Here is an 8,488-nt window from a genome sequence, read left to right as displayed (position 1 = left end):
ACAGATTCTCAGTATGAACCTCACGAACCTGCCAGACAACGTAATGGAAAGCACGAATGAAAACAGATTATGGAATATTTTAAAACGATAATCAGGGTTATAAAAAGCTCAGATTAACACATGTTTATGTATTTATGTTATATATAGAGTATATGTGACCATTCATGAACAAACCCTCACAGTCTCTGCGCCGCCGCTGTGACACCTGAATGTGAACGCAGTTTTACGGCAGCGTGCAACTTCACATGATAATATTGGTTCTAATTACTAATTTTAATGAAACCCTTTGATTTGTTTGATCAGTGAACCCTTACATCCTAAAGGAATATAAATAATGGAGGCATGGACACAGACCGTTCAGACTTTATGATTGTTTCAAAGGTTGGGAGTCAGTACTTTTTTAAGCTGGTAGCCGGTAAATCTTTGGTGCTCATAGTGTCTGTAAAATGAACCATTACAGGATTGAACTGTGGAGAATCTAACTGGGCTAACGATGTGCAGCATGACCAAAGTTTAAACATTAAAACTCACTCAAGCTGGCAGTTAGGAGGTTTTATACATCCAGATAATTTCTATAAAATCCCTCTAATTGAGACATCAGGCTAGTAAAGGAGACTATTTGGGACATTTATTAGAAGGTTTACGGTAATAAGCTGTAGAAATGTTACAAATACTAAATTATATGTAGGTGAACTATCAAAATAAAGTTTTATCAACTCGTACCACAAAAGGACCACCATAGCGTAACGATATACAGAGCATTATTATTGTTTTATACAGGATAATGTAAGTACTTCCTGTTTTGGTGCTGCTTCCTGCTGACTCTGCTGCTTGTTTTGTGTGTGTGTGTGTGTGTGTGTGTGTGTGTGTGTGTGTGTGTGTGTGTGTGTGTGTGTGTGTAATCCTACATAAACTCATTTATACATCAACAAGAGAACAATGACAGTAGGTGACGTTGTAGAGCATAAATTCACACAAACACCAAAGATCAGCAATTATTTCTTCAGTTTAATCTTTATTTTATTTTGGCGGGGTTAGTGTGTAAATGCAGTCGGTTTCCCAGCAGCTGTTGTCACGGTTTCAGTGTCCATGTTGGAGTGTCACCGGGTCATCTTGATGTACGAATGTTTCCACTTTCACACCTCAGATCACATTGCAGAGGTGTGAATATGCTTTTAGCCTTGTACACACACACACACACACACACACACACACACACACACACACACACACACACACACAGGGTCAAATCCATTACCAGAGGAGCAGAGAAGGCAGCTGACAGCAGCATGTTTCATACCTGTGGGACACACACACACACACACACACACACACACACACACACACACACACACACACACACACACTAAAAGGGCTTTCACACATACATCCTTTATTGTTGTTGTTGTTCAGTTTATTGACAAAAGCTCATGTTCAGAGCTTCAAGTTCATGGTTTTAACAGCAAATGTGTCTTCTTCTTTTTTTAAACTTATAGTCAAATATAAATTCTGTATGTACAAAATTCATGTGTATAAATAAGGGCTGACTGATAAGTTCAATATTTCCAACTGAGTTCATTACTTGAAACAAGCTCCAAAAGTTTTAATACAGAAAATAAACTCACCAAATGTCAAGAAAGGAAAAGAAAAACGTTGATTTTCTGCAGAAAAATTCAACCGTAAAGCTTCTGAATTCAAGCTTCTCTCTGAATTCAAACTAAGATCTTGTTCAACAAGCTAAAAACACACTTCAATCAAACTCAACAGAAACTAAATAAAACTCACCAAACTGTCTTTATTAGTCTTTACACTGTTACGCTGTTTACACTGTCTTTACTCTGCTGTCTAACAGGTTCAAATATTCTCCTCTGCAGGGTGCTCATCTTCCCTAGAGTTTCAAACTAAAAGCACACCCAGGTTTATGTAATCTGCCTGAGCGGCTAAAATACAATTGAAATTTTCCAGGACAACGTAGATTATTTCCAGGACATCTAGTCTCTAAAGTTCCAGGTTTTCCAGGACGTGTGGGAACTCTGAATATAATATATATTATGTATGTGTTAGTTAAGAAATACACAACAGAGCCCAGATGCACGACTCCAGAGGCAACGGTACAGCTTAAGAGAGACAATCCAGGCAAAAAAACAAATCCAAACAGGGCAGAAACTGAAATCCACGAACAACAACAAACAAAACAAAAAGTCAACAGAAAACAACACAGACCGACAAAGAGTCAAGAACAAGTGAGTGCAGCGGTATTTGTGCTGGGAGTGGGCCGGCTGCAGACTGAGCTGCAGTTAAGCTTCCTGTTGGCTGAACCATTCATTCATTTCAATGAATTCAGAAGATCTTCACTGTCCAGACACCTAGTGCTTTATTTTAAACATTCATGCAGTTTACATGTTGATTTCAGGTATCGGCTTCATTGTGCTGCAGCTCTGCTTTTATAATGTGAGAATCCAGGAAGGTTTGCTGAGAGAAATAAACCTGCTTTTGTTTTTCCTTTGGCCAACAGCACCATTATCTCTGTTACCTCCACCTTCTGTACACCTCCTTTATAAAAACCATGTCCTTTAACAGCCACTCCTATACTTACACACACTTTATCTGTCAGTCTCTTCTACAAGCCTCACTGTCTCACTGTTATTCTTCCTCATTCTCTCAGTTTGAAACACTGTCTGCCCTTTTATTTATCCTTAGTATAAAAGAGGCTGCAGCCTCCATACACCCAGTTTCTCTTTGTCAGACCATGTTTTTATCTCCCTTTACAATATCGTATCATTGAAACTGCTGCTCAGCAAGACAGAGAGAGAGCAGAGGATGTGGTTTTCCTTGCAGACATGCTTTGGGCTTAAGTGGTATCTTTATTGAGACAGTAATGTTGGTGCAGTATTGGTGATGATCAGAGGTGGGACCAGATCTCAAGTCCTAAACGAGTCATAACACGCTCCTCTTCAAATGTGATTGTAATTTAACAGAACAAAGGAAGCAAAAGATTATTTGTGGTAAAGTGGTTAAAAACGTGTTCTCACTAATTATCTTTCTTTTTCCTCCAGTCTGATCTGTCCATTTATGTACTTGTGACCCTTCAAACATCACAGATTCAGCTGGCAGAGCAATAATTCCAGTTTGCATAAATGGTACAATCCATGACTTTATGTATTTAGGTCGGTAGGACTTGCTGTGCAGATTGCGTCTGGCACAGTGAACGCCTGACAGGAGCGACCTCATAAGAAGAAGCGGGTATCAGCCGACAACTGTGAACTCTTGGTTTTCACTGGGTTTGAAGAGATGAAAAGTGTTCACCCGGTTTGTTAAGACGAGAGTATTTGCGGGTGTTGGAGAAGAGGACTTGTATATATATATAGTGTCTGCACCCTTGTTTTAAATACAATGTGTGGCCAAAATTTTGCTTTTAGTTATTGTATCCTTGAAGAACAGGGAGACTTAAACCCCAGCAATATGTAACTTTTAGTTTTGTTTTAAATTGGAAGAAAATTACAAGAACTTTTTTTTAAATGTTTGAAATTTTGGTGCAATCATTTAGCATTCGTTCTTGCCCAGGGCAAATTACATCAATCTGAATACACACCTAACAACACCCCTCCCTGCTTGTGGAGTCTCAGTGTGACGTAACGGGGGGGTCGGGGGTTCAGCTGTGTTTCCTGATGCAGCAGCACTGAGCTCCGTCCTCTGAGGGTTGTGTTAACACTGAGGTTAATAGGAGCCGACCTTCATGTTCAACGAGACACTCTGACTGTTAATTTCACCCACTGACCTCAGAGCAGCAGAAATGCATCGTTACGTCTCAATAAAATGAAACAGATGTCTAACAACTGCCACAGATTTCCATGACGTAAGATATTCCTGCTCCCCAGAGGTGAAACATTATACTCATCAGTATGTTATTTATTGTTAGACTTCACATTTAGAAAATGTATGATTGTAGCCATGCTATTAGCATCCCTAGAGGATGAATCTTTCTTCCTATAATCATCCTCAAATTGTCCAATACTTTGGTTTATGAATAAATTCCTTTGACAGAATGGTGAACATGGTAATCATCATACCTGCTAAACATCAGCACATTTGCATTAATCGTGAGCATGTTAGCATACCACACACAATGGAAGACATGCACCTGTATTGAAGGTGTGGGCTAAAAGCTGACGTCCTCTCTGTGGTTCAACCTGTTCAAACACATTATACAGTGCAATAAAAGAAAATTATAAAATGAACGATACTCAAGTAATTCAACACGTACATTTCTGCACTGAGATGATTAAATCACATTTACATATTCCCATAACCACAATAACAAAAAATCTATTTGGCTTTAACAGTTAATGAAAGTACAATACTGTTTAATACTTCAGTTTATGCCCAAATTCCTGCTAATTAGCAAATGCTAGCAAACACAGCTGATTGTTCTGGAGGCAGACACCCTCTCCACATTCAAGAGTAGGCTTAAGACATTCCTCTTTGATAAAGCTTATAGTTAGGGCTGGATCAGGTGAGTCCTGAACCATCCCTTAGTTATGCTGCTATAGGCCTAGACTATCGGGGGATTTCCCATGGTGCACTGAGCTCCTCTCTTCCTCTCTCTTTCTGCACTCATTCATGTTCCATTAATGCATGTTACTAACTCCACTTCTTCCCCGGAGTTCTTGTGCTTTCTCGTCTCGCAGGCTCTCATGGATCCTGGTGGAGCCTCCTGCCATGGTCCTGCTAGATTGCCATTGCTAATATTACTGATATTATTGTTATTATTATTATCAATATTATTATTATTAATACAGTTAATATTATTACTATTGTCACTGCTCATTGTCCCCCATCGTTGCTGTTGTCATGTTCATCATCATCAGTCACTACTATTAGTGTAGTTGTTGCTACTGTTGTTGCTGTGCAACTGTCTCTCTCTCTCTCTCTCTCTCTCTCTCTCTCTCTCTCTCTCTCTCTCTCTCTCTCTCTCTCTCTCTCTCTCTCTCTCTCTCACCCCAACTGGTCGAGACAGACGACCACCCACCTAGAGCCGAAGGATCTGTCCTAGGTTTCTGCCTTTTAACAGGCAGTGTTTCCCTTGCCCTTGTCTCCATGATCTTGCTCATGGTGGTACTGTTGGGTCTCTGTAAATAATGTTTTAAAGAGTTCGGTCTAGACCTGCTCTATTTGAAAAGTGTCCTGAGATAACTTCTGTTATGAATTGGTGCTATACAAATAAAATTGAATTGTCTCGTTTGTGAATTTCGTAACAAAGAGAATAACAGCCTCTGTGCAAGGTTTCTGTGCGTAATCGGATGATAGATTAAAAAACACAGACTTGGTATGAACAGGCCTATAGCCATATATCTTTTTTTTTTTTTTTTTGCTTGTTATGTTAGATAACTTGAACCTTAATACGATATTGGGACAATAAAGAATAAAACTGCATATTCTTATCTTTCACACATCCACTATACAATTTTTAATGTTGTATTGTTTATTTTTGTGATTATAACTTCAGATTAGATTACAGATTCAGTTTCCGGCTGGATAGTAGAGCAGCATCGCTTCCTGAAGCTTTGTGTGTGTGTGTGTGTGTGTGTGTGTGTGTGTGTGTTATTAATCCATGACTGCATTTGTATTGGTATGATGAGAGTGTGGATGTGTGTGATGTACCATACAAGCATGTTGCTCCATTAATGCTCTACTGATCCACAGCAGCATGTTCAGAAATACATGGAGGGCTTTAGGATGATAACACACACACACACACACACACACACACACACACACACACACACACACACACACACACTGTATGGATTGGATGTTTTCATTTATGTTTTAAGCTCCATGACTCTGGACTGTAAATGTGTTGAGAACAGTTGACTGCACAGGTTTCTGTATCTCAGCAGTTCACAACACCCACACATCCATTTTGTCGCGACCCGGGCGGGTTGCACCCGCAGGAGTTACGAGTGCTGTGACACAGAAATATGGTTCCACCCTACACTTATTCCTGAGAGGGTCATTAATAAAACCAAACTAAAATCTAAATCTGTAAAAAAAAAAAAAAAAAGTCCTTTAGAGAATACAGAGTAAATACTTAAAGTACGGTATATGTGTGTATTCAGAAAGAGAGCTTCTGTCCTTTTCAATCATCATTTCAGTTCACTTAAGCCTGAATCCTCTTGATCACTGATTCCTTTATGCTCACAAACACACAAGGCTCAGCCAAAGAGCAAAGCTCATTGGTTTGCCTCTCTACAGTGATCTTTAGTTAAAAGGAAAATACTTCTGCATTATGACTTGAAACTCTGAGAAACGACTGCGCTCTGTTCGAGAGCTGCCAAAGTCTGGTGTCGTAGCAGTCACTACACTCATGGTTAGTCTCCCATGGGCTTATTGCCTGCAAAGATCCCAGGCCACACCCATTCCCCAGGCCATTCCCATATAACCACAGCCTCTTGTCAGTCTGGTTGTGGAGAAACTCAAGGCCCAGCTGTGAGACACAGGCTAGGAACCATCAGAAAAAACAGAGGGCCTCGAGGACTAAGGGAAAGAGATAAGTTAAATTTTTGTGGTGGTTTTGTGACTGTCCTGCCCATGAAAAGAGAAAAAAACTGGATGCATTTATTTTGAGGCATTACCTTGCTGTTAATTCCCAAAGCTGTCATGGCTGACATACAATGGTTTGAGACTGTGAGTTTCAACTGAGTTTCAACCAGAGGTGCCAGGAGTATTTTGGTGAGGTAGAGGAGGTACCTCTGACCTCCTGTTCCTGCTGGGAACAAGCATATAGGTTTGGAGTTTCTGTTTGAATCTTTCTGTGCTACTGAACATCATGCTCAGACCAGGGAGACACTTCAAGCCGCCGAGGATGAAAACGATGAGGTGGCTGCTGACGGAGAAGAATCCCTGGACGGTGACACTGACAACGAGAGTGACAACCTGACTCCGCTGAGGAAGAATCTGCATCTCACTGAACAGGTTGTGGCTCGTGGGCTTGATCCCTGTGTAGAGGATGTGTGTGGTCCAAATCATCAACATTGGGACCATCACATGGAGGAGCTCAGCAGCATTTTAGTTGAGATTGCCATGGAGGAGGGAAAGCTCTCAATGACTCTAAGACAGAGAGTTGTCAGCGCCTGGAATAAGATGCTTTGCGCTCCCATGCTCACTAAAAACAGATCCTTCGAGCCGGAATTGAACCAGCGACCTAAGGATTCCTGCTATCAACATCCTACAGTCCTCCGCTCTACCAACTGAGCTATCGAAGGGAACAGAGGGTATTGAGCGACTGTAAATCACAGTGACCTAAACATGGAAAACGGATAATTGTTTTAAATTACGTGCACGCTCAAATGTTTGACCCATTTGTAGAAACAAACATTGGACACCAACTCAAAACACATCCTTTGAGCCGGACAAGATATCTAGTAAAAGTTGTGCTAAAGTTGTGGCAGCTGACGTTTCTTCGATAACTGATGATTCTGTGTTACAATCCGAGTAATTGTGGACTAGAATGACTTTTGCAAAAGCTGAGCTCACTAGTTCTATAGAAACACTTCCACATTTTCAAAATGAGCATGACACTGACCCTGTCCTGCTAATACAAAGAGTCCGCCTAGTGAAGGTGTGTATTCATATCAAATGTCAGCTTGATACACAAAAACCAACACGCACACAAACACACACACACAGTATAGACTCTTCATGTTAACAAAAAAACGCATGTGAAGAGAAAGCAACATACAGATCTGTCCAGACGAATGAAGTAATGACATCAAACGTAAAGTCTGAATAAGTGCTGCTCACATATTTGGCCGATTTGGACACCAACTAAAACCACATCCTTCGAGCCGGAATTGAACCAGCGACCTAAGGATTCCTGCTACTATCATCCTACAGTCCTCCGCTCTACCAACTGAGCTATCGAAGGGAACACACAAGTGTACACCACTGGAAGTCACAGTGACCCAAACATGGAAACCGGCCACCTGTTTTAAAGTATGTGCACAATCATTTAACACCGAACATTCACAATGGCTATATCTGAACACTGCCATGTAGATATAGGCTTCATGTTGTATGAAAGCCAAATGTCTAACCCTGAAATCCCACCGGGACCATTCAAGAGAAAGAAACCAAACAATGTCTTTCTCCATTTCACATCCCCTCTACCCTAATTGACTTCCTAAAAAATAAAAGCACCAGGGAAATGACTGAGGGCTGCAGGTTTATATAAGAGAGATGACAAATATAAATGTAGTTCTGATCTCATACATATGCATGGTAGAGATGAATATTAAATTATTTTAGGGTTGAACTAATAAACTTCTCCCCAGCCTGGTCGTTTAAAAGACCCCCATCTGGTTCTTGCAACACGCCCTGCAAAGACTCCCCCACAGATCCAGATGTGGTCGGGGAGTTGACAGTTCTCCATGAACTCTGAGAACAAAGAACAAAGAGAGACAGCAGGTGTCTGTTAGCCTGTTCTTCT

At 40.7% G+C, this 8,488-nt stretch overlaps 2 non-coding genes across 2 annotated transcripts; both read right to left on the bottom strand.

Annotated features, from left to right (window-relative positions):
• Positions 1-7,176: 7,176 nt before the first annotated feature.
• On the bottom strand, positions 7,177-7,265 carry trnay-gua (transfer RNA tyrosine (anticodon GUA)). Its single transcript is given in 2 exon segments — positions 7,177-7,212; positions 7,229-7,265. It is a non-coding gene; the product is annotated as a tRNA-Tyr (tRNA).
• A 573-nt stretch (positions 7,266-7,838) lies between these two features.
• trnay-gua (transfer RNA tyrosine (anticodon GUA)) lies at positions 7,839-7,927 on the bottom strand. Its single transcript is given in 2 exon segments — positions 7,839-7,874; positions 7,891-7,927. It is a non-coding gene; the product is annotated as a tRNA-Tyr (tRNA).
• Positions 7,928-8,488: the final 561 nt, after the last annotated feature.

Source organism: Dicentrarchus labrax, unplaced genomic scaffold (assembly GCF_905237075.1).
Source record: "Dicentrarchus labrax unplaced genomic scaffold, dlabrax2021, whole genome shotgun sequence".
Taxonomy (NCBI): domain Eukaryota; kingdom Metazoa; phylum Chordata; class Actinopteri; family Moronidae; genus Dicentrarchus; species Dicentrarchus labrax.
Note: the sequence above shows the minus strand (reverse complement) of the source record. Positions and strands in the feature narration are given on the sequence as shown.